Source organism: Camelus dromedarius, chromosome 9 (assembly GCF_036321535.1).
Source record: "Camelus dromedarius isolate mCamDro1 chromosome 9, mCamDro1.pat, whole genome shotgun sequence".
Lineage (NCBI taxonomy): Eukaryota > Metazoa > Chordata > Mammalia > Artiodactyla > Camelidae > Camelus > Camelus dromedarius.
Genome location: NC_087444.1, coordinates 66620240 through 66643791, shown reverse-complemented (window position 1 = coordinate 66643791; position 23552 = coordinate 66620240). Strand labels below are relative to the sequence as shown.

The following is a 23552-nucleotide window of genomic DNA, read 5'->3' as shown; positions in this document are numbered from 1 at the left end:
AGCAGAGAGAAGCCCTGCCTGGGGGGGGGGGTGTGGGGAGGGTGGGCCTTTGTTCAAACATCAAAAAACTGTGGGAACAAGCTGCTGGTTAGTGAGAGATGGTGGGAGGACAGCTGGATATATCAGCAAGCTGGAAAAATAGCCATATTTTCAGTACAACCTAATAATAATAATCTTTACTCCTAGTATCTTCTTAAAGTGAAGCTTTTTACTACTTAACACATTCCAAGTATACTAGGAATTGAAATGAGAAAGTCCAGATCCCAGGGTACCTCTTAAATACGGGCAGAGGATTTTAGACTTCATATACCAGGGCAGAGGATTTTAGACTTCATATACCAGTTCCTTGATCATCAGTAAACTCGTCTCTAAAATTTGACCTAGAGGTCATTGGAAGAGTAGTTCTTAGGTTAAAAAAAAAAAAAAAAAAAAAAAAAAAAGCCCAGAAATAGGTCCCTGTGCTGCCAAATGAGTTCTGAACTGGTGAATTCCTAAAAAACAGGACACAGCTTCCTGCAAATTATTAGGAAGTAGTTTTTGCCTCCAATTTACTGGCTTTGTATTACAACGTCTATCGAGGACGCTGGGTTTCCCCCACCCTTGCACTCCCTTCCTCCTTGGATGGTGGCAGATTTGGGACAAGGACCAGGAGAAAACTGAGCTGTAGTGCTAATGAGTAGATATGTGAAGAGTGAAGAGGATATATATTTTTTTAAATCTTGTCTCTGCATAATGTACCTACCTGAATTCCTCTTTTGGATTCTTTATCCTTATTTAAACTTGTCATTTGAGCATCTGAAGTAAAAATATGGGCCCAGGATCTCCTTCTTAATGAGAAAAGCACCTCTTCTCCCCAACATCCTCACACGGAGAAACCAATTAAAACAGCCTCCAGTCAAAGGTCAAGAAGAAATCAGAGGGGAGCTGGGGAAATTAGCAGTTAGCAGGCAGGTGAGCCTGGCCATGCTGGGTCTTTCCAAGATCTCTAAGTTGTCTCTCATGAACGATCTTTCCCTGGCTGGGTTTGACTTTTGTGGGTTTTGGTTTAATTTTGCTTGATTTTCTTACTGTCGATAAGTAAGGCATTGCAGTAGTGTAGGATTGGTAAGGCATTAAAGTTTAGGAAGTGAGCCAGGAAGGAAAATGGCCAAGGAAACAGCCTGGCTGCCTTCAGACTAGCCTTCAATGTCTTGGGGACAAATGGGGTCGTTGCAAAAGCTCATGGTCCAGCTGAACTCACCAGGGTCAGAAGAGCCACGTGCAAATTGGAGTCAAAGTGCTGTCATAACGAACAACACGTACTCCTTGGGGGTGGTTTTCACCTACACACAGATCTCCCTGGGGAACCGCACTCATTTGGATTTTTTTTTTAATTTGCACTGGGTTTTTTGAGTTTGTGTTGAGTTTGCATTTGAGTTTGCAGATTCTGGTCATGGCCACTTTCTTTGTGACCAACACTTATAGCATCTCCCACTCCTGTCGTGCAGCTCTGAGGTGGCTGCGGGAGTGCTGCCCATGAGTGGGCAGGATAAGCTGCGTGCACGCCCTGCAGGTCCCAGCTGGGCAGATCTCTGCCTCCTACCCTGTCCTCTGCAACGCAGAGGCACCTCGGGGACAACAGGGCAACCACATGAGGACATCTTCAGATGCAGAAAAAGGTAGTCGTCACCATGCCATCACCCTGAATCCTTAGTTCCACTCCTGACTGGTTCAAACAAACCTTTTTCTAGAGCTCTGACCATTGCGGAAAAAAAAGTTAAGACACGAATCACCTAGATTTTGAAACTCCAGGTTTTTCTGGTTTGGTTTTGCATCATCACAAGGTAAGAATCACAGTTTACTAACTCAGATGTGAATGGAATATGGCTTTAAAATATCCTAGGAAACAATATAATTTTACGTGACTATTTCATCTCAACAAGCAAATCAGAAATTCAGCCTCACACATTTTGGAAAAATCTACCCATCCCACACCAGATTGGACCCTGGTTCGAAGGCTTCACATAGTGACCAATTGGAGGGTCTTAGTCGTCAGTCGTCTGTTTATCTCCACTAAGTACCAAGATATGTGCTGTCCCTGTTTGTGCAGTCCCAGACCTGGTGGCTCTCTGACGCATGCCACACTACACGTGGGCCTCAGGCATCCCTGTCTGATGCAAAGCTGAGCTCTAAAGTGCCTGCGATCTAGGGTTGCCAAGTTGAGCAAAAATAATAATAATAATAACAACAAAAAAAGACACTCAATTACATTTGAATTTCAGATAAACAGCAAATCAATCTTTTAAGTATGCTCCATGCAATATTTGGAACATACTTATACAAAAAAAGACTGTCTATGTGAATTTCATACTTAACTGGATGTCCTGCATTTTATCTGAGAATCCCGTTGTAATCTCTGTGCCAATATTCCTCTATGAGATCGTGCTGCCTCCCTGAGGCATCTTCTGTAAACAGGACCTGGGTCGCTATGCCTCTGAAATTATGAACCTCTTGTAACACTAGACGAGGGGAACATTTTTCTGGGGAATTATTGTTCTCAGTGGGATTAAACTGTTTCTAACAAAGCCAGAACATTCTACAGATGGTTCTGCTTTCCACCTGTTTTACTGGCCAAGAGGCAATGAATTAGTCTATTACCTTGAAATTGGAGGCAGTGGGCAAGGCAGGAATTAAGGTGTCAAATAGTTTATCCATACTCCCCTCACTTTTGTTCTTTCTCTCACTCTGTCCCTCCCACCCCTTTCTCTCTTCTTTCTTTTTGCAGTATCAAAAGAAAATGTTTGGAAAATGCATTTTTTCTTTAGGTCAAGAGATCAGGCAGTTTTTACACTATGAAAGAGATTTATAAAAATACAGTAAGGTCATATGAATCCTTGGAAGTTAGAGTAACTTAAGTCACAAATACAAAGGAGAATATAAACTCATGTCACACAAAAGTTCTTTTTCTAAATGTACATTTGAAGACCCTACACTTTTTTCCATAACAATGTTATCCCATTGTAACTCAAAGCAGAAGTTACTAAGAAAATGCATGGTTGTCTGGTAACCACATATACATGTTATAAAAATATTTTAAACATATTTTATGTGCATTTGATTTAATTGTTGATTGGACTATTCCAAAAAATCCAGGAATACATTCTAATGAATGAATGAATGAGGCAACTGCACAAAAGCATGTGTGAAAATATACTCACTGCAGCATTATTTATGAGAAAGAGAAGACCAATTTAACTGTCCTTCAATAAAATATTAATTAAATTGTGCTGTAATTACCTACTATGGCTCTTAAACCTGATATTTTATTTTCATTCAATCAGAGTTCCTAAAATAAGGGAGAGAAATTAAAAGACTTAAGTAGTGGAAAAGAAGATAGAAAACTGTCATTTTTCAATGACAACATAAATATGCATGTATGAAATTCAGAATAATCTACAGATTCATTATTTGAACTAGTAAATAAGTTTAACAAAGCTGCCAGATATAATGGCAATATACAAAAATGAGTTGTAATTTTATAGCAGTGTAAATAGTTCGAATGTGAATTTTTTTTTTTAATTTACAGCAGCATCAGAAAAAAGGAAGGGAAAAGATTTCAAGGACTCTACACAGAAAACTATAAAATATTATTTAGTGGAATTAAAGACAAAACAGGAGGAGGGATAGATCAAGTTTGTGAATTACAAGATTCCATGTTTCTAAAATGTCAGTTCTCCTCTAATTAAAGCCATAGATTCAGTGTAAACCCAGTCAACAACCAAGCAGACATTTTGTATGTGTGATCATTGATGGAGTAGTTCTAGGACTACAGAAGCATTGCAAAGGGCCAAGAATAGCCAAAACAATCTTGAAAATTAAATTTCCAAGACATCAAAACTTACGATAAAGCTGCAGTGATTATGACACCGTGGTATTGCATCAAGGATTGGCAGAGACCAATGGAACAGAATAGAGTGAAAAATCAGACCCACGCACGTGGTCACTTGACCTATGACAAAGGTGGCACTGCAGAACAGTGGGAATAGGACACTCTTCTCAATAAATGGTACCGAGTCACCTGGATTACTCAGATGCCCTTTCAGGCCTGAGGTACTCATTGTTCTGGTAGCTGGAAGAGTTAGATCTCTGCTCACTGCTCACAGCTGCCTCTCCTCCTGGGAATTTCCCATAGCCAGAGAAAGCAGCTTCTTCCAAGATGATTCTCTCTCCCTGAGGATACTCCTACATCAATGACTGGTCAACGCAAGTATGGAAAGTCCTGACCCTTCCTGGATTGTCCTCTCAAGGACCATTCTAGTTTAAGAGTTCCCCTTGGGAACAGCTTAGGTCATGAAAGCAACTGCATCCTCAAACTTAAGTCTCCCTCCACCCCATCTAACTCCGTATACTCATCTCAGAAGTTTACCCCAGTAAAACTTCTGCACACAAATCTTAGAGTCCCAGATTCTGTTTGCTAGGGAACTCAACCTGGAACACACTGGAAAAAATTAACCTTGACACTACCTCATACCTTACATACAATTAATTCCAAGTGATAGTTTATCTAATGTGAGTCATAAAAGATAAAATTTCTATGAGTATCTAACATAACCAAGCCCCCACTACTTTGGGGTTGAAGAAAGATTTCTTAAACAAGACACAAAAGCACTTACCATACAAAAAAAGGCTGATAAATTGGACCACATTCAAATTAAGATCTTCTGTTTATCAAAGGATACAATTTAGAGTAAAAAGTCAAGCCACAAATTCAGGGAAGATAAACACAATGCCTATAAGCCACAAAGGATTTTTATAAAAAATACATAAAGAAAGACCAAAAAATCAATAAGAAGATAGAAAAATCCAATAGAAAAAAAGAAAAGGGTAAGAGGTTTGAATGGGTACTTCCCACTCCCCAAAAGATATCAAAATAGCCAGCAAACAAATGAAAGGGAATTCAAACTTATTAATACTCAGAGAATGCAAATTAAAACCACAATTAAATATTCACCTCAAACCCACTGGAATGGCAAGATTAACACTACCAGGTGTTGGTGGAAAATGTAGAGTACCTAGAATAATCCGACACAGCCTGAAGAAACTTGTATTATATAGTCTAATAAAATTGCATACTTGCATGTATGTCTCTTTTAGGAATAGCCCCAACAGAAATGAGTGGATGTATATATCAAAACACTGACATATAAATGCTAATAGCAATGGTATTCATAATAACAAAAAATTAGAATAGTCCAAACGCCTGTTAATTTTTATAGACAGTAAAGAAATAAACAAGGCAAGGAAAATAGAGTCAAAACAGAGGAAGCATAATCAGGAAGTGCATGAAAAGCAATGAAATTATGTTGAGGTAGAGGATCTAAAAATTAGGACAGTCTTGTGTAAGAGAATGGTAAAGGGGGATAAAAATTTAACATTTTAGATATGGTGTCTCAAACAATTAAAGAATTTTTAACACTTGATTTATTTATAAAAATATATATACTTCATTCCTTCCTCAAACTAGAGTATTATACGCACCCAGCTTATAAATTGAAATGAGCCAAACACCAAGAAAGTAGTGCATCCCTTTACTGGGATCTCTGCTCGTCTGAGTTGTTCAGCACAGTAGCAGTGCACCAGACACTGGCACCACGACCACCAGCCTGCTAGCAGGCAGCTGTCCTGAATGTAGGCCCATGATAGTTAATTTTATATATCAACTTGCCTGGGCTATGGTGTCCAGATATTTGGTCAAACATTGTTCTTGATGTTTCTTGTGAGGGTGATTTTTGAATAAGATGAATATTTAATTGATGGACTTAGAGCAAAGCAGATTGCCCTCCATCATATAGGTGGGCCTCATCTAATCAGTCAAAGGGCTCAATAGAACAAAGACCCCAGCCCCACCCTACATCCCCCTACCCCAGCAAGAAGGAATTCTGCCAGTAGACTGTCTTTGGACTTGAACTGCAACTCTTCCTGGAGTCTCCATTCTGCCAACTTATTCCATCAGATTTTGGACTAACAAAGCCTCTTACAATCATGGGAACCAATTCTTTAAAATCAACAGATCAAACTCTCATTCTCTCTCTGTCTCCCTCTCTCTCTTTCACTCTCTCCCTCCCTTTCTCCCCCTACACAAACACACACACACACTCACACACATGCATGCACACACACCCCCTCTTGTTTTCCAGAAAAGCCTGACTAACACAAGGCCTAATATCTGGGAACAGCCAGTTCCCCCACCTGGATGAACCTGGCATGAATATTACTTGATTCCTAGTCCTAAGTGCAGCCTGCCTCTTCAGTCCTTCTATGCTCTCTGAAACTCACAGTCTTAAACACATCCTTTCCTCCCAGTCTTTCAAACTCTACCATTTCCTCTGTGTCTTTACAGGGACCAAGCTGAAGACTCTCTGCATTTGGGGACAGAGTCATGTATCCGTGCCAGGCTCTGGCTCCCCACTGAGCTTCCGTGTCTGCTCTGACATCCGCTTCTCCTCTGAGCTGGCTTGTCCTATCCTGAGTGTCCCCTGACACCTCAGTCTCTTCAGGATCCTTTCCGTTGAGTTTCTATTGAACAGGTTGAAACTGTCCATAAAAGAAACCCTTCTATTTAGTGTCAAAAGCATCTCAGATTTCAATTTGTTCCTTTAATAAAAGCGCATTCCCCAGGGTCAGTCAGTCTCACTCATCGCTGCTAAACAACAAGACTAATATTCTAAGGTTACAGTTTCTTCCCTCTGGCTCACTCCAAGAAATCCTTTGTGGCCCTAAGGTTGATTCACTACCTGATCATTCTTCAGCTTAGAATCACTCAAGGGCTTATAAAGACATGGTCTCAGGCCCCCGTTCCCAGAGTTTTTGCCTCAGTATTTCTGGGTGGGGCCTGGGAGCTTGCGTTTATAACATGTTCCCAGGTCAGGCTGAGGCTGTGGATCCAGGGACCACACTTTGAGAACCACTGTTCTGGCTCTAGTTCTTTAAGTGCTGCCTCCTGTGCCTGTTCCTCCATTGACTACCTGTAGTCCCTAATTCTTTTATAGATATCTCTCCTGGTCCACGATGAAACTCGGAGGGGTAAAGGGAATGGGAGCTCTCACAGGCTTCCACTGCAGGGATAGGCCAAAAAAAGGGGGAATTCAATTCAACATTGCAACCACTTTTTTTTTTTTTTTTTTTTGAGTGGCTTCTGTGTTATAAAGCACTGGTGGGGAGGGGTTAAAGAGATAAATGAGTTTCTGTTCTCAAGAAACTTAACATGTAACAAAGGGAAAGCCCAGCATAGCACTAACTATAGGACAAGGAAAAATGTATTATATTACAGTACATTCCAAAGCCCTCAGGACTACAGCCGACACTGTCGTTGTACCAAGTATGTTCCCTAGGCCGACCCCACAGGTCAAGGGCAGACTTTTTCTCAGGGTCATGAAAGTTCAGGGTCAGCAAGTCCACAATCCTGAGGGAGCATCTCCTTAAATTTCACATCCTGAGGGTCTCGCTATCCTCCTACCAGTGTTGGCACTGCCAGAGGTCACAAAAGAGTTCTGCGGCTGCTGATGGATTCCAGCCTTTCTCTCCATACAGGTATTTTCTACCAGAGGAGTTGGCCAGGCGGGTCTGAACCACACATACAGTTGGTGATGGAGCCAAGAGCTCATGAAGTGACAATGCAAAGTGCATAGAGCAAGAAAGAGCAGAGGGCCTAAGGCTGATATGTGAGGAATGTCAGCCTTCCAGGGGTGGGATTTAGAAAGCTAAGTGGGAAGAAAAGCGGGACAGTTGGAGATCGGCTTTGATGCCTGATTGAAGTGTGTTAGATGTGGACTTGCTTTCGGGAAGCTTCCAGGCTAGTAGGGAAAACAAGATAACTATTCTGGGACCAAGCACTAAATCAGCGTTAAGGAGAGAGTGTAACAAAGAGGGATAAGCTAAGGCTTGCCTTCACTTGGGCAATAGGATCCTCAGTTCTTCCATTTAACATTGTTGACAGTGATGTTGATTGCAGAGTGTTTTTATGAAAAGTACATAAAATAAACTCCTAAGCACAGTCGCTGGCTCACAGTAATCATTCCCTAAGTTGTTTTTATTGTAATTTCTGTAGTGATTCTGTTGCTGGTAGTGACGAGTCAAGTTTCCAAGAAAGAGAGGGAGTTGTGGGCTGCACTGGGGGTGATGGGTAATGGGCAATGAGGAGTTGGAAGAGTCGGAACATAGAGCAGGATTCACCTGCCTCCTGGGACAGGACACCTGAGCAAGGAGCAAGGTCGGTGATTGTCAAAGTGTAGGAACGGGCCGGAGGATCAGTTGGTTCAGAGTGCGTACTGTGTGGGGGGGAGGCATTAATAGTATGTGTGTTTTTTGTAACTAAGTATGGTGGAAGATGGCAACCAGACTTATGTGGTGATTGTTTCACAATATACACAAATATTGAATTATTATGTTGTGCATCTAAAACTAATATGTATTATGTCAATTATATCTAATTTTTTAAAAAAGGAGTAGATAGGGGCCGCACTATGAATCTTGGGATAGGAAGCTTGGGCTTTGTCCTAGAGTTCATCAAGAACCTCTGAAGATTGATGACAAAAATTAACATATTATTGAAAACAATCTTTTAGTGAGATTAGTTTATAAATTGCAAGTAGTAGTTGGGGAGAGTGATGCCACGTAGCTCAGCATCTCAAATATGAGATGATGCAATGTTAGCAGTGGAAATGGAAAGAGAATATTCAAGACAAATGCAAAAGAAAACGTCAATTTAAAAGAGAAGACAAAGGCGTTAGGGTTAGATATGAAGGTGTGGGCAGAAGCAGAGGCACCTCTTTCCTTCATACCTGGGCTTCCTACCTGGTCAGGTCTCTTAGAGAACATTTGTATAACCTGCTTGTGCTTCCATAATGGAATGCCCGACTGGGTGGCTTAAACAAGACATTTATTTTCTCATAGTTCTGAAATGCAAAAATTCAAGATCAAGGTGCCATCACAGAAGGTTTCTGGTGAGAACTTTGTTCCTGGCTTACAGGTGGCTGCCTTCTCACTGAGTCCTCACCTGGCCTTTCCGCTATGCCCTTGCTGTGAGACAGGGGTCCCTTCTCTTCTTATAAGGACGCCAGCCCTATTGGATTAGGGTCCCATGCTGTGATCGCATTTAACTGTAATTCTCTCTCTAAAGGCTCTGTCTTCAAATACAGTCACATTGTGGTGGGGGGACTAGAGCTTCATCATATGAACCTGGGCCAGGGGTGGTAGGGGACCCTACTCAGCCCGTAGCAGTGGTGTCATATGCTACATGAGACAAAGGAAGTATGAAGTTTGAGCTAGTGGAGAGGAAGATAGTTTTGGCTTTAAATGCAATGGTTGGTTAATTTATAGAGCCATCCAGAAAAACATTCTGTAATGACAAAAATGTTCTGTGTCAGCATTGTTTGTTATGGTAGCCGCTAGTCACAATATGACAACTGAGCATTTAAATGTGGCTAGTGAGTCCGAGGAAGAGAGTTTTTAAGTATATAGAATTTCAGTTTAAACTGTATTGAACAGCACAAATTAGAACTACAGGAACCTAGGCAGCGTAAGGAGGTTTTATCAATATTTAGGTATCTAAGGCTTCTCCTAGGCTGTAAGGTCTTGTACTCTAGATACTCAACTTCAAACCACCTCTTGTCAGCCAAGAAAACTCTGAAGCTCTGAAAAGATATGTACTGTTCCAGGTTGACACAGCTGGTTACTAGACCCTAGATCATCAGTTAGGGATTAAATATTTTTATGGCAGCAGTCATGCCATTAGAAATGCTTTACAGGCAGCCGGAGATAAATAGCTGTTTGTCAAGGACTGAGATCAGTGCTGCGGAGTCACTGCGTGGGTGTGAAAGTGTGGCCGTGAAAATGGATACAACATACAAAGAAAAGAACATGGGGCTCCACGTCAAGCCTTGATAAATACTGACATGTAAATGGAAGGAAAATAAAAACAAATCATAAAAGGAAATAGATTTTCATCTGCCAATTTTATACCAATAATTAGATAGCCCCAGATCGCCACCTCCTCAACATGCTCACAATTCATCTCAGACAGGTGGGCACAGTTAAAGAGCGAGAGCCCTTGCTGCCCGCCTCCCCGCCACGAGAGAGCTGGCTGCCCACAGCAAGGGACTTAACCTCTCTGTGGTTCCATCTCCTCCTTTGTCAAATGGGGTTGATGACAAGACTTCCGTCAGAATGCTTTTGAGATAAAATTAGATGCATGTACAGTAGTAGCAAAGCCCTGGCACATAATACAGATTCTTTAAATTTTACATTGAAAAAAAACTTATCTCATCCCCAATCTTATTCCTCTTCCCGTGTCCCTGATCTAGGCCAAGAGCCTTGCCCTTCAGCTAGTTGTTCTCTCTGGAAATCTGAGTCATCTTTGATTCCTTCTTCTCCCTTAATCACCACATCCAGTAATTCACCAAGTGTTATTGATTCTAGCTGCTCCGTCTCTCAGATACAGCCACCTCTCTGTATGCCCTCCACTACAGCTCTCACACACGTCTTCTGCACTTTCTGAAAAAAGCATCCCTGTTTCCAATATGTTTGCTATACCCATCCATTCTCTACACCAGGATGGGATTTCTACACCATGGGATCTCCAGAGTGAGATTTTTAAACCTTGAGGTGTCCAGGGGAAGATTTTAAACCCCAAGTCATTTTGCAGCCTTCCCCAGCAGTTTCTTTTTGCAGACAGGATTAAGTTGACATTCCTCAGCAGGGCACTCAAGACCATTCACAGCCCGCCTGCAAACTACCTCTGTTTACATATTTCACCTTTTACTTTGAACCAAGAATACATAAATAGGAACCCATGCATTTTAAAAGTTCAAATGAATAATAGTCTTGTGACTCAGTGTGGACCTGGGAGGAAGAAGCAGGGTTTGTTTTTGTTTTTCAGTTTGACGTCTTGGGGAAAATGCAAAATTCGCTGTCAAACCTTGCAGAGAGATTCCTTACCAGCACCTCCTGTTATTAGGTACTATTCCAACCCAGCCTTGTGATTTTCTTCTCTCATTTTTCATGGTAGGGAGGTTCCTTTTTCAGTGCCTACAGCTTCAAGCCTGCCTCCTGGAACACACGCTGCGTGTAATGTGGATCGTTCCTAGTCTATGTGAGAATGAAGTGAAGAGCCCCATAAAATAAAGGATTGCATTGAATTGGTTGCAGATGGTTTGGTGTCTTTTTTCCTAATCCTCCACTTACATGGTCTTCATTTGGAGCTGAGGTCTCCTGTTATTGGGGCGCATGGATCCTTTTTCCAGGGGTTCCCGTGTTAACACTCCATCCACGTAGCCCGGTCTCACACGCACTCGAGTTGACTTTTCTCTTTCATTTCTCCAAATATATTCCCTTTACAGGTTTTTCTACAATATCTTATCTTTACCTTTTTTTGAAGTAATTTTCATCAGTTCCACTCCTGTTTAATCTTTCTCAGAAGCACAAGTTCACACACACACACACACACACACATACACACACACACACACGAGTTCCCCACACCTGTGTTTAGGTGCCATTTTACTAGGCTGTCTCTGTGTTTGACTTAACATTTTCATTATTCCTCAATATCACCACATTCCAGGAAAGACAACCATTTTCCTGTGAACTTCTCATTTTGATCCACATGTCTCAGTAAAATGGAGAAATAGAGTCACAGACAGACAACATGAGGGCTTTGTTTAAGATGCTGGCCATACATAAATACATCGCACCTGTTCCCAAATATAATCCTGTGCGTCTGAACTATGACTGGTCATTTCTCGCCATCTGCTGGACACAAAGAGTCACAAGCTGGGAAAATCAGATCAGACTTCATGATTATCAGCTGCCCAAAGCTGACCTTGAACTGTGCTGAGCAAATTACTTCCTGCTGGAACAAAGCTTTATCTCCCCTTAGAACAAATCTCTCCAACTCCTCATAAATATCTCTTGGTTATATTATGATGCCCAGTTGTTTGGTCAAACACCAGTTTAGAGGTTTCTGTGAACATGTATTTCAGGTGTGGTTAGCATTTAAATCAGTACGTTTGAATATAGCTGATTACCCTCCATAATGTTGATGGGCCTCATCCAATCAGCTGAAGGCCTTCAGAGGAAAGCCTGAGGCTCCCCAAAGTGGAGGGAATTCTTTTCATGACTGAAGCGTGGAAACCCACTCTGAATCTCCAGACTATCGTCCCTTGGAATTCAGACTCAAGACTGCAACATTAACTCTTACCTGAATTTCCAGGCTGCAGGCCCACCCTACAGATTTCAGACATGATAGAAAGCTAGACAGACAGATAGACAGAGAGTTGGATAATCTCCTATTATTTTCATTTCCCCCTTGGAGAACCCTGACTAATCATTTTACTATATCCCAGTGACAGGGGTATAGTTATGTTCATAGTTATAGTAAAGTACATTGCGGTCATCATGTAACGATATGTGTAAATGAAGTCGTTATGCTGTATGCCTGAAACTTATAATGCAGTGCTGCATGTCAATTATATCTCAATAAAACTGGAAGAAATAAATTGCAACTTGGGAGACACAGGTTTGGGTAAAACTGAGTGTCTCAAGGACGGGAGTCAGGGGCTTATAAAGACAAAAAGCCAAGAGGTTGTCAAAAGTTGCCTGACGAGAATTGTGGCTGATACTGATGTGAGCCAGTCAGGAAACCTTTTCCTTAAGGAATCACAGGTTATTTTCGGGTTGGGGCTTAGTGAGTATCTTAAGTTTCTGGCAGGTGTTCCAGATGACTTCATTAAGGCAATGAATGCTCACAGGGTTGGATTCTCTGTGGGCTGAGATGTGCATAAGTCACACCTCCTTAGAGAGCCCTCTCAAGCAATGCAGATTCCATTTTTATTTTTCTTTCACAAAGGCAGCCTTCTGCTGCCAGGATCAGTGACCCCACCTCAGCCTGGAAGACATTCAGGTGAGCTTCAGCTCACTGGCTAGTGCTGTAAGAATAGCAGTGTTTGCCATTGATCTCTTCCCTGCAGGCGAGGCAGCGCCCACGCCAGCTGTAAATGAGCACAGGCTCGTGCTGGGGTAGGGCCAGGGAGTGATCCTCTACCCTTCTAGGTTCATCTGGCTGGTCTAACAGTTAAAATAACATGAGGCAGATTAACAGGAGAAAAATAAACAAAAATTGAATAACAAGTGTACTTCCTGTTTATACCCCTGGGAGACAGCCAGGAAAAACTGAGTGAACTCATCAAGAAGGCTGAAGCCCTCACCTTCAACATCATCTTCAGCTAAAGACTGAAGAGGTTGCTGCAGGCAGCGGTCAGTTACAGAGGTTGGTTATATGGAATGGCTGGAGGCATGAGAAACTTCAGTTAGACAAGGGGTGGAAAGGTGTCACTTTGATTTAGACATGGGAGTCATCAGTGACTCGTTGCGTGGGGATGGAGGAAGGGGAAGACACACCAGATGGGTGGGGACAGACTGCTGATTGGGAAGCAGGCAAATCTTTCAGGAAGTTTGTCGTCGGAAGTAAGACTGTGTGGTTCAAGTTAGAGGGAAGAAACAGGGAGATGTTTACAGAGAGGGAAATTTGAAATCATCACTGAGAAGGAAGAAGATGCAAATTAACTAAATAAAAGTAGTAGGAACACTGGGCAGTGTGTGGTTGTCTTCAGCAGCACTTAGATGCCTGGGGGAACTTAAGGGGGAAGAATGATAATCAGTCAGTTGTGTCATTGGGAGTTTTGCCAAGTAAGTACACTGCAAGGACAGAAAAGGGAATAAAGGATGTAAGTAGGAGTTATTAAAATTTTAGCTCTTGGAAATTGTTGAGAAGGAGAATATTTCCTTTACTCTCTTAGGTTCAGTGATTGGGAGACTGCAAATTAAATTGACTAAAGCCAATTACTGTGAGAAAAAAATTACATATGAATACATGCAAGAGTTTACAAAGAAATGTGATTGGGAGGGGTGGCTAGAATTGGAGGCTTATATACAATTTAATAAGTGACAGGAAAAGGAGAAAGGCATTTTTTGAAAAACAAATGACTTCTTGGTGAGAGGGGAGAGAAAAGGTGCTAATGGTAGAACAAGTGACACTTAGGAAAGATAAATAGTGCCTTAGGAGAATGAATGGTAGATGTGACAGTTTTGTGACAATGTCCACTTGAGTCTGGTGCTCAGAACTTGTCTCTAATTTTAAGACTGTTTCCAAAAAGTAATTAAATAAATAGAGAAGATGAAAAGCCTGAGGTAGATTTCATTTCTCCTTGAGGAAATACCTGTGAATCAGTGTTTAAGGTAGCATATAGAAAGTTTGATGGCACTGTAATGATTGTTGTGATGCATCAGAACGCTGACAGCAGCCACACCAGATCCGAATGCTGTCCGTCTAAATCTTCAGGTCTATATAATGTGATTAACAGTGGAAAATTCAAAAAAGCTATCAATCAACACTGCTCAATATCAATGAGAAGTTTGGTGGGTGGTTGGGTGTTGTTTAAACAGCTGGCATCCGGGCTCAGTTTGAGTATGTAATACCCCAAAGTGCTGGGTTTTATTCCCAAAATCGGCTTACAAGTTAGTGAGATGCAGAGAAATGTGGCTTAAAATACCACATTATATGTGCATGAGTTTTAATCATGCACATATAATACAAAAATATTTTCCTTTAATAAACATTGTCTATATCTTACTTAAAGAGAAATAACTAAAATGTTACCCAAGCAGCCCAGCAGGTAAATGTTTACTGTTCCTCTGTAACATCGTATAACAGATACTTTCTCTTCAAAACCTCCTCATATTCTTTACATGCGTTCAAAAGCATATCGTCAATTAATCTTGACTCTTTTGAAGATCCTCGAGGAGTTCGGTAGGACTCAGACTGAAGTTTAGGAGTAGCTGGAAAGAAAATGAAAGAATTAGATTCCTTATTTAAAATACTTCATAGGTAACTAAATGTCAGTTACTTTTAAGCTGAGACTTTTCTAAGTTTTAAGAAGAATGAAAAATACCTACATATGATTACAACACAAACCCAAGATTACTACTGTACACTTTGCCCAGGGTTGCACGTTGAATTAACTGCTCTTGTGGCTAAGGAACAGAGCTCCTGGTTTTCTCATTACTCATTCATTTACTCAGCAGCCATGTGCTAAGGCACTGTGAAAAACACTGGAATCCCAAGATGAAGAGGACACAGTCCACCCTGAAAAATCATGTACTGTAAACTGGAAAAATAGATGAACAGGCAATTTTGGCACAGAGACATAAATGCCATGACAGGTATAAAAGAGGGCACAGGTGGAACACTCAGAAGGGACGTCCAGCTTTGTGTCAATACTGTCCACTCTTTGGTGGCCGTGATATGTAAGCAGATACCTGAAGGACGAGGAGAAAGTGTGTAGGGGTGGAGAGGCAACAAGCAGACACACAGAGCAGAGGCAGGAAGGGCGCCCGCGGAGCTGGAAGCAGTCTGACCAGACGCTGGAGCAGAGGGCGGAGCAGGGGAGGAAAGAGACGTGGCTGAACACTTTAGCAAGAGCCAAAGTGATGTGGGTATTTTTCCTCCAAGCTAAGAAAGTTGGAGTTTTTCCTGAGGGCAAAATGTTCACCAGTGACAAAGGGAATGACAGGAAATTTAACTCATCCACCAGGTGACAGCTACATGAACTGTGATTGCTTGAGTCTGGGGTTGTTGGCCTCTGTCACTATGAGAAACTCGAGAAGCTGATGAGCTCCATGTGTTCTGAGAACAGTATCCATGTGCAGGTGACAGGCCCACAGGGCCAGCAGGAGGGGAAGGGTACAGCCAGAAATAGAGAACACAGACTTCTTTTTTAAAGCTATGGATCATGATGAAGAAGTGAGCAATAAGTATATTTATCATTATGAATGAAATTGTGCTTTCACAGTTTTCATTAGATACGTGTAAGCAAAAAATTTAACGTAGTATCTGTTTTTCAAACAACAGAAAGAGGTGCCATTTACTGTTACAGTGCATTTCAGGAATCAATGTCTAAATGCAGGAATGTTGGCAACATACCTTCTTTTACTTCTCTAGCTGCATTATTTCCCAACTTCTTGTGCATCTGAAATAAGTCAAATATTATTTTTAATGTTTAAGTTAAACAAGAAACACTATCAGAGGAATGACAGCTAGCTTATGAAATGTGGCCTTTAAATAATACTTTTAGAGACTTGACCTAACTTGGGGATTGCTTAAATAGAAAAATTATCAGATGAATAAAATAAAATAAATTCCTACTTACTTTGATTTTAGATAATAGAGAATGTATATATGAAAGGCTTAGATTCCTCTGATGGAAAGTACAGTAAACACTGCCCTGTCAGAGACACATAATCTCTGAGGGCGATGTCCAATCTTATTAGCACAAAGAGTTTAAACAATTCAAGTCATGTTCTACACTGAAAGCATTAATTTGCACTACTCAGAAAAACTGCCCTTTATAAAAGTTCAGTTTTTTTTTTTAACTTTCATGGACTTTTCCTTAAAATGAGCTTTCCATTCCTGCACTTTTATAAAACTAAAATTTTAAGGTCTGTTCTATGCTAAATATGTTTTTAACACAGCATCGTAGATACATAAGATGAAGAAAGGGGTTCTATTATAATGTCAAGTGAAAATTCTACTGGCAAACAAATTAAACAAATGGATGTTGCTCTCTGTATATGACTAAGACATTTATGTCAGAAAAGCTGCTTGAAGAAAAGAAAAGGAGAGGCTAGCACCAGTTTTCAAACTGGGATTCTGATTTACAACTTCCTAGACTTAGAAACAAGGAAAACAATACAGAATTCTTTGACTGTAACTTTGTTTCTGTTCTAGAAATTAGGGGCAACTTTTTGAAACTTGACTTAATTAGGTATGTATTTAATTATGAAATATGTGGGGACACTTCAAACTACAAGTGTCCCCATCTAGAGTGTTCTTTTAAAAATCTTTCTTATAAAAGTCACCCACTCACTAAACAGGGTCTAAAATAGTCCACCAGACATAATAAACACTGTGGTGATAACAGTAACACAAGAGCCGAGGCCTTTGTAAGTGTTAGGGGCAAAGACAAAATTTTCGGCCACCGTTTGCCGATATTTTCAGAGACTGTTTTCCATAACACTGTCTGACAAGAGCATTCTAGAGAGGCCTTATGCAATCAACAATGAGACAACAGTGCTAGGCAGGTCCTACGAATTCAGTAACACCGAACAGATGAAGGGAGAAGCCTTTATTGAAATAATTTCATATAACAGTATGCAAAATGTAGATCACACTTGTACATGAATTGAAAGGAAGATTGCTATCTTTTCCTCTGCAAGGCTATATTGTCAGTTTGTAACTATTAAATATATGTATTTTGCTGCAGAGAAAAGAAATGAGAAAGAATTTGTTGATCAAGGAGCTGAAAAATTAAGTATAGGGAAAAGAGTGAATGAAAGAAAAAGAACTGGAGGAAGTTAAGTGATTGTCTCACAAAAGATAACGCTTCCTCATTTGTCCATTCACACAAAATGAAATGAGGGCAGGAGGGAGTCCACAGGGCAGAGAACTGATACCAGAAACAAGGTCACTAAACTCTGCCTCTGCCTTATGAGAAATGAGCTTAACTACTGTGATAGTTTGATTAGAATTAAAATTCAGATTGGATGTCCCCTGCCTTGGAAGGCTACTTGTAAAAGAAACGTGACCAGATCCTACTGAGACACAGTGCTGTGTCATGTAAAAAGTTACAGTCCTAGGAATATTAATCGTTTTAGCTCTGGTGCACTGGTATAATCCCATTTAGAAAAAGGATTGCTAAACTGAATGGATAGTTGAGAAATTTAAAAATTACTTAAATAAATCATTAGACAATGTTTGAAAGTGTCAGTGATACACCAAAAGCCAAAAATCAATCAATCTAAAATTTAGTCTTCCTATTTAAAATAGATTTGAAGGATATTTATTTACTATTGTGGCCATGCTTCATGTTTGGCACACCAATACTTAAAACTCTTGAACATAACAAAATCTTTAAAACAGAGAAATTATGTCTGTTATAATATTGTCTGGAATTAAGTTTTCAGTTCTTAGAAAAAAATTCTATGTGCAAGAAAATCTAACAGTGATGTATCTGCTCAGGCTAATTGTAACTTTTTGTATTCTATAATAACATTATAAATAACACAGTTGACTAAAACTGTAAAATTACTTCTGACATGTAGGAGAGAACATCCCAGAAATAAGCTAGAATGTGAAATCTGAGTGTAAATATTAGCAAAACAGTTATGGGGTCCATCTGCTACCACTACAACGATGTCAAGTGACAAGGCTATACTACATGTAGCAGTAAGAGAGGCAATAAATCCAAGCGTTATGAACTGGAGAAAACTTGCTTCAACAACCAGCACGACTGAAATCACAGACTTAGAGCAATACTTCCATCAAGTTAGAAAAAAAGGCTGAGTAAGCTAGAACTTCACAGTAGGAACAGTCCAAACTGTTAAAACCTTGCAAATAAAGGAGAATGTTAAATTCAATCCCAATGCCATTTTTAACATTTTGCTTTCTGGAATCATAGCTGAAAAGCTGTGGAAGTCTGTTGTTTTGTTAAGCCCCATCCAAAAACCCATCCCTCCCTGTCATTTTAAACACTATGTTCACACCTCTCATAGCATTACTTTATGTTTTCCCAGCAGAAATCATTACATCCCTAGCAATTCCAGAAGGCACCTTCTTTCTGTACGTCTGACTAAGAATTCTGTAAACAGTAACTGTATAATAACTCCTTTGAGGTGCTCCGTAGTGGTGGTGAAGACGTGTCTTTGCATCTGGACAGAGCAGTGCCTTTTCATCTCCCTTGCTACATCTAGCATGATTTGGCCCCATGGCCCCACAGAAGAACTACGTGTACCTTGGAACTACAACACTGAGTTTAAAATAAACGATTTTCCAACTTATCTAGAAGTACTAAAAAGTAGACACCTCTTTCCGCCAAGAACATTAAAGGAAAAAACTGTCCTCCGGGGCTTTCTCTTGCACTGCTTTTGCACTCACACTCTTCCACCATCATCCTGTAAATTGACACACTGTCAATTTTTTGGTGACAACTAATGGGAACATTTCAACTTTGCATCATGCTTAGCCACTGACAGAAGTGTTAGCCATGCATTTTGTTTCATACCACGCAGTCCAGTTTCATGACTCTGAAGCACTTAGACTCAATTTACCCACCACACTGTCTATGAAACCTGAGCTTTTTCTTCTTTTATTATGACATGAAGCCAAGTGAGAAAAAACAGGTTGAGACCTCACTTAACAGGGGCCCATGCTACCTTTCTCTACATCAAGAAGATCATGAAAACACCATCAAACCATAAACCAATGTGCATGGCTTTGAATGGCTTTTAAAAACAATGATACACAATGGAAACTAGTTGTAATTTAAAGGCTCCCTATCATTGCCACATCGGTATTTCTACAGGTGAGGGCAAGACAGAGACATAAGAGAAATTCATTTTAAAAATTTAAATATGTGTTTACTTGACTGCATATTCAGAAATGTTGTACAATCGGTCAGTAAAACATTTTATAACAATTAAAATAAAAATGCTACAAGTAAAATAGCAATTAAGGATGTACTCTTACAGAAGAAAGTGATAAAAATTTTAAACTTAAAAACGCAGCTTAGTGTTTTCAGTGTTACAAGTTTATTGAATTCATAAAAAGAATTTATCTTGGATTCCTTTAAATAAAAACATCCATATGTGGTTAAGTATCTCAAAGCCATTTACTTATACTTCAGGGTAGAAAAACTGGGGTGCGTCAAAACTTGAAAATTACTATGAACCAATGCCAAACCGAAATCAATCAGAAACTAAGCCAATCATTGGAAAGTATATCTCTAGTTATTAGGCAATGATACTTAATTTCTGAAGTAGAATTTAAAATGGAGCTTTTAAAGAAATTTAAAATTTGTCAGTTTAGTTGCATTTATTGAATAAAGTTAATGACAGTTATCTCTTGAAAATGAGAAGTCCAGGGCCTTAAAAAATTATAAAATTTCTGTCTCCTTTCTTTATTAGTACAATTAATTATGGCTTTTACTTAGTGTGTGTAAGTCAAATAAGTAACTCAGAATTTCATGAAATTAAAAACAAGAATTATATCAGAAATCTGAAACCCAGGGGAAAAAAGATAGTATAACTAACACTGAACAAGCAATCACTCACGCTAGTTGAAGGTTCTGAAAAAATCCTGAAGTTTGTACTTTGAGTGAGAGTCCATTTGTGCTCTGAGCTATCATGAAATTTTTCAGCAGGCCTTGTAGGAACAGTTTTGAGGACAGAACTCTTGTACTCTTCCGCCATCTGAAGTTTAGTGTTCATCACTACCAGCCTCTCGTTAATCCTGTGAGGATTGCAAAACACAGATTTCATTCATTTCATTTTTTTCCTAAGTGATGTGTATTTTTAAATTTGCTGTAATAGTAAACAGATTATCCCATTAAACTGTGTTTTGGCAACGAAAATACGTCAGCGCAGACCTACTGTAAACAATTACAGTTTAAAACTGTCCTAAAGAAGGACATATGCTCCTGGGGGGGCCCTTAACTAACAAGTACTTCAAAGTGGGGAGAGTCAGAGATGGAGATGCCTCCACAGGGGACCCCCTCTGCCTTCTGCACCAGCTGCATCTAGACATACTTGCCCTCAAGAAACCAGTTTAGAAATAAAAAATAAACCATCCCTCAAAGCCATTATCAAGTGTTTGCTTTCACCACCCTTCTGTACACATTTCACTCATTACCTGGGAGAAATTAAGCATGCGGCACTGAGGAACAGTTTAGAGCCACCACCTCTGGGGGGCACCAGATGGCAGAGTCGGTGATGGGAATAAACTGTGACAGCGCCAGGGGCAATTTCAAGTGTCCCCCAATTTCCCAAAGCTCACTTTGTTACTTCGCTTTTATCAGCACCTGTTTTCCATAACGAAAAAACTCTCAAGCGCATTTTCACTTTTATGAAAAAAAAAAGCAAAAAGCCAGAATAGCGCTGGGTGTTTGTTTTAGCCCGAGCCATCAGAAGGGCAACACGCACCCCGAGAAGCAAGAGGGGCTCCACCGAGCTCCTTCCCCAGAACCACACTCAGTATCCCGGCATCACGCAGCCTCGGCTTTGGACTGTGTCTGTGAGCTCCTGTGCTTTATGCATATTTATTTTGTGCATCCACCAGCAAGATGTGTCCTAAGGTAACTGCCTCTTTGCTTTACACAGACAACTTTCATAGGAACACTCTACTTTTGGATACCGGGGAGACCTGTAGCTTACAACATTGTTACTCAGGCACTAGAGGAGGGACCTGCCCTTTCTGTCTTCCACACACCCCCTCGGGCAGGCCACCGTATTCTTTTTAGCCACTTCATGAACTACTATAATGACCTTCACCCCTTTGTTAGTTTCCCCCTATTCCCCAAGCATGTCTTTACGTAGCGGAGACAAATTTAGAAGGATACAGTAATTCGTCTCAGGGTGCCCACTAGTGGTGATACCAAATATCACAATCAAGAAAGTAAATTCACCAAACACCAGAATGGAGCCCCTTGGGTTTAAATTGTACTCTTCCAAAACACAGTTAACTTTAAACGCATTAACATTTCTATTTATGGGAATTCCAGCTAGAAATTTTGTGATAATATGGCTGTCTAAATTACAAAGTTTGCAAAACCCCCAGTTTAAAGACTAGATCAGGTTAAATATATGCAAATATAAAATATAAAATCATGTAAAAGCAACAAAAGGCAAGGAGATGCAAACTGCCCTCGACTAACATTTTAAAGGAGAGTTCATTTACGAACATCATTTTCCAAAATTATACTATCTAGTCAGCTTTCACTTGCTACTCACCGCATGAACCTGGCTCAGTAAAAATTATGCCTTAGAAGCAAAATAATGACCTAAATTATTCTCTATAATTCTATGTTTTCACTTACGAGTGTAATTGACTTGCCCATGATGTTCTATCTTCTGGCTCTTCGAGGTACAGTTGTCTGTATTTTTCCAGTTCTTTTTTCTCAGCATCTAACTGAAAAGTTTTACTTTTCAGTTCAGATTCCAGATATTTAATTTTATGCTTCATTTGACTTATTGAAGCATTTTTATATTCTCTTAACAAGTTTTCTTCGTACGCTGCTTGTGTCTAAAGTGAATTAAAAGGATACAATTTTAAAAATAATTATAGCCTGAGTAATTGCAGTGTATTTGTTCTCTTTAGTTTTGAGTCAATGATTCAGACAGCAATTTTAAATGTAAAAAAGCTGAACTTTAAAGTACTTATCATCGATGTCAAGTGAATTAAATCTGAATTATGAAATTAAATTTGAATCACTCTTATATCAGTACTCATGTAATGTGATAGTTCAAAGAATAGTAGGATCAACTAGAAATTTTAAAAATTGAACAATAAAACCTAAGAGTAATCAAAGAGTGTGGTACAATATTTAAATCACAATATTTTCTTTTCCTCCTAGGAGTCTTCATTTACACCAATTGGCCATAAAAATGATTCTCTAGTGAGAATTGTTCTGAAAGATCAATTTAATGATAGTAATGATGGAAATTGAATTCTTTAAAGGGAGTAACAAATGCGGCCTTCATTCCAGAAATCTACAGAACAAACTGCTATATAGGAAGTAGAGGAAACATAAAATGTATACATCCAAACTGTAATTCACAGCAAAGTGAATTACAGCACATTAGAGATCAATGCTTCACCTGTAAAAACTGGCTGAGTTCTTTCAACATTCCTGCCACATCCTGTTTTGCTCGCTCTTCAGCCTCCCTCTTGCACTGCACGACTTGACTGAGTTCTGTCAATTTTTCGGCTACATCCCATCTTGCTCGCTCTTCAATCTCCTGTTTGTACTGCTCCACTTGACTGCGTTCCACTGTGTTCACTTCTAGGTGATGTTTGAGGTTTACTACTTCTTCTTCCAACTTCTTTTTCTCCTCCTCTAATGTTTCACATTTCTTTTGCATCCTTTTCATAGATAATAACTCTTTTAGAAGGAGCTGTGTTTCTGCACTCAGATGGAGAAGGGCTGAAGTTGTCGACTGCAGCTTTGCTGTAAGATCAGCATTCTGCATGAAGACGATAAAATTGTTTGGTAATGAGGTTAGCAGACTGAGAACATCCTAACTCTAACCCAGCATCGAACATTGAAATAAATTCAGTTGCAATAAAATGGTACCTACTTTGTGGAATGGAGAAACTCATATTACTCAGAAAATCAAGAAAAAAGTTCAAACCACCAAGAGTCACAAAAATATACTGTTTACTGTCATCATCTTTGTTATACATTTGTAGTTGGTTTTACACTCTTATTGCTCTGTAATTGTTTCATGTCCTTCCTACATAAAATGACTATAAGGCACCTCTTAGTAGAAAGTCTCTTACCCCTTCCTCCCCGAAGTCTTAACTCTTCATGATTTTTAAAGATTTAGGGAGATCATATTGAGTTACTCAGGGCTGAATTAATAAACCCCTCCCAAAACAAGTCTTTGGATATAAGACTGCAATTAATACA

General features: G+C 39.8%; 1 protein-coding gene and 1 long non-coding RNA gene across 2 annotated transcripts in view; both read right to left on the bottom strand.

Annotated features, from left to right (window-relative positions):
* Nucleotides 1-23552, bottom strand: part of LOC135322094 (ankyrin repeat domain-containing protein 26-like) — a 162921-nt gene that overhangs the window by 114966 nt on the left and 24403 nt on the right. The window lies entirely within an intron of this gene.
* LOC105102065 (ankyrin repeat domain-containing protein 26) overlaps nt 1-23552 on the bottom strand; it is a 34131-nt gene that overhangs the window by 476 nt on the left and 10103 nt on the right. Inside the window, exons 5-9 of the long non-coding RNA XR_010382407.1 lie at nt 22741-23106; nt 21960-22165; nt 20200-20377; nt 16016-16061; nt 14693-14871 (exon numbers count right to left, since the gene is read on the bottom strand). This is a non-coding gene — a long non-coding RNA (ankyrin repeat domain-containing protein 26). The remainder of the gene's footprint in view (nt 1-14692; nt 14872-16015; nt 16062-20199; nt 20378-21959; nt 22166-22740; nt 23107-23552) is intronic.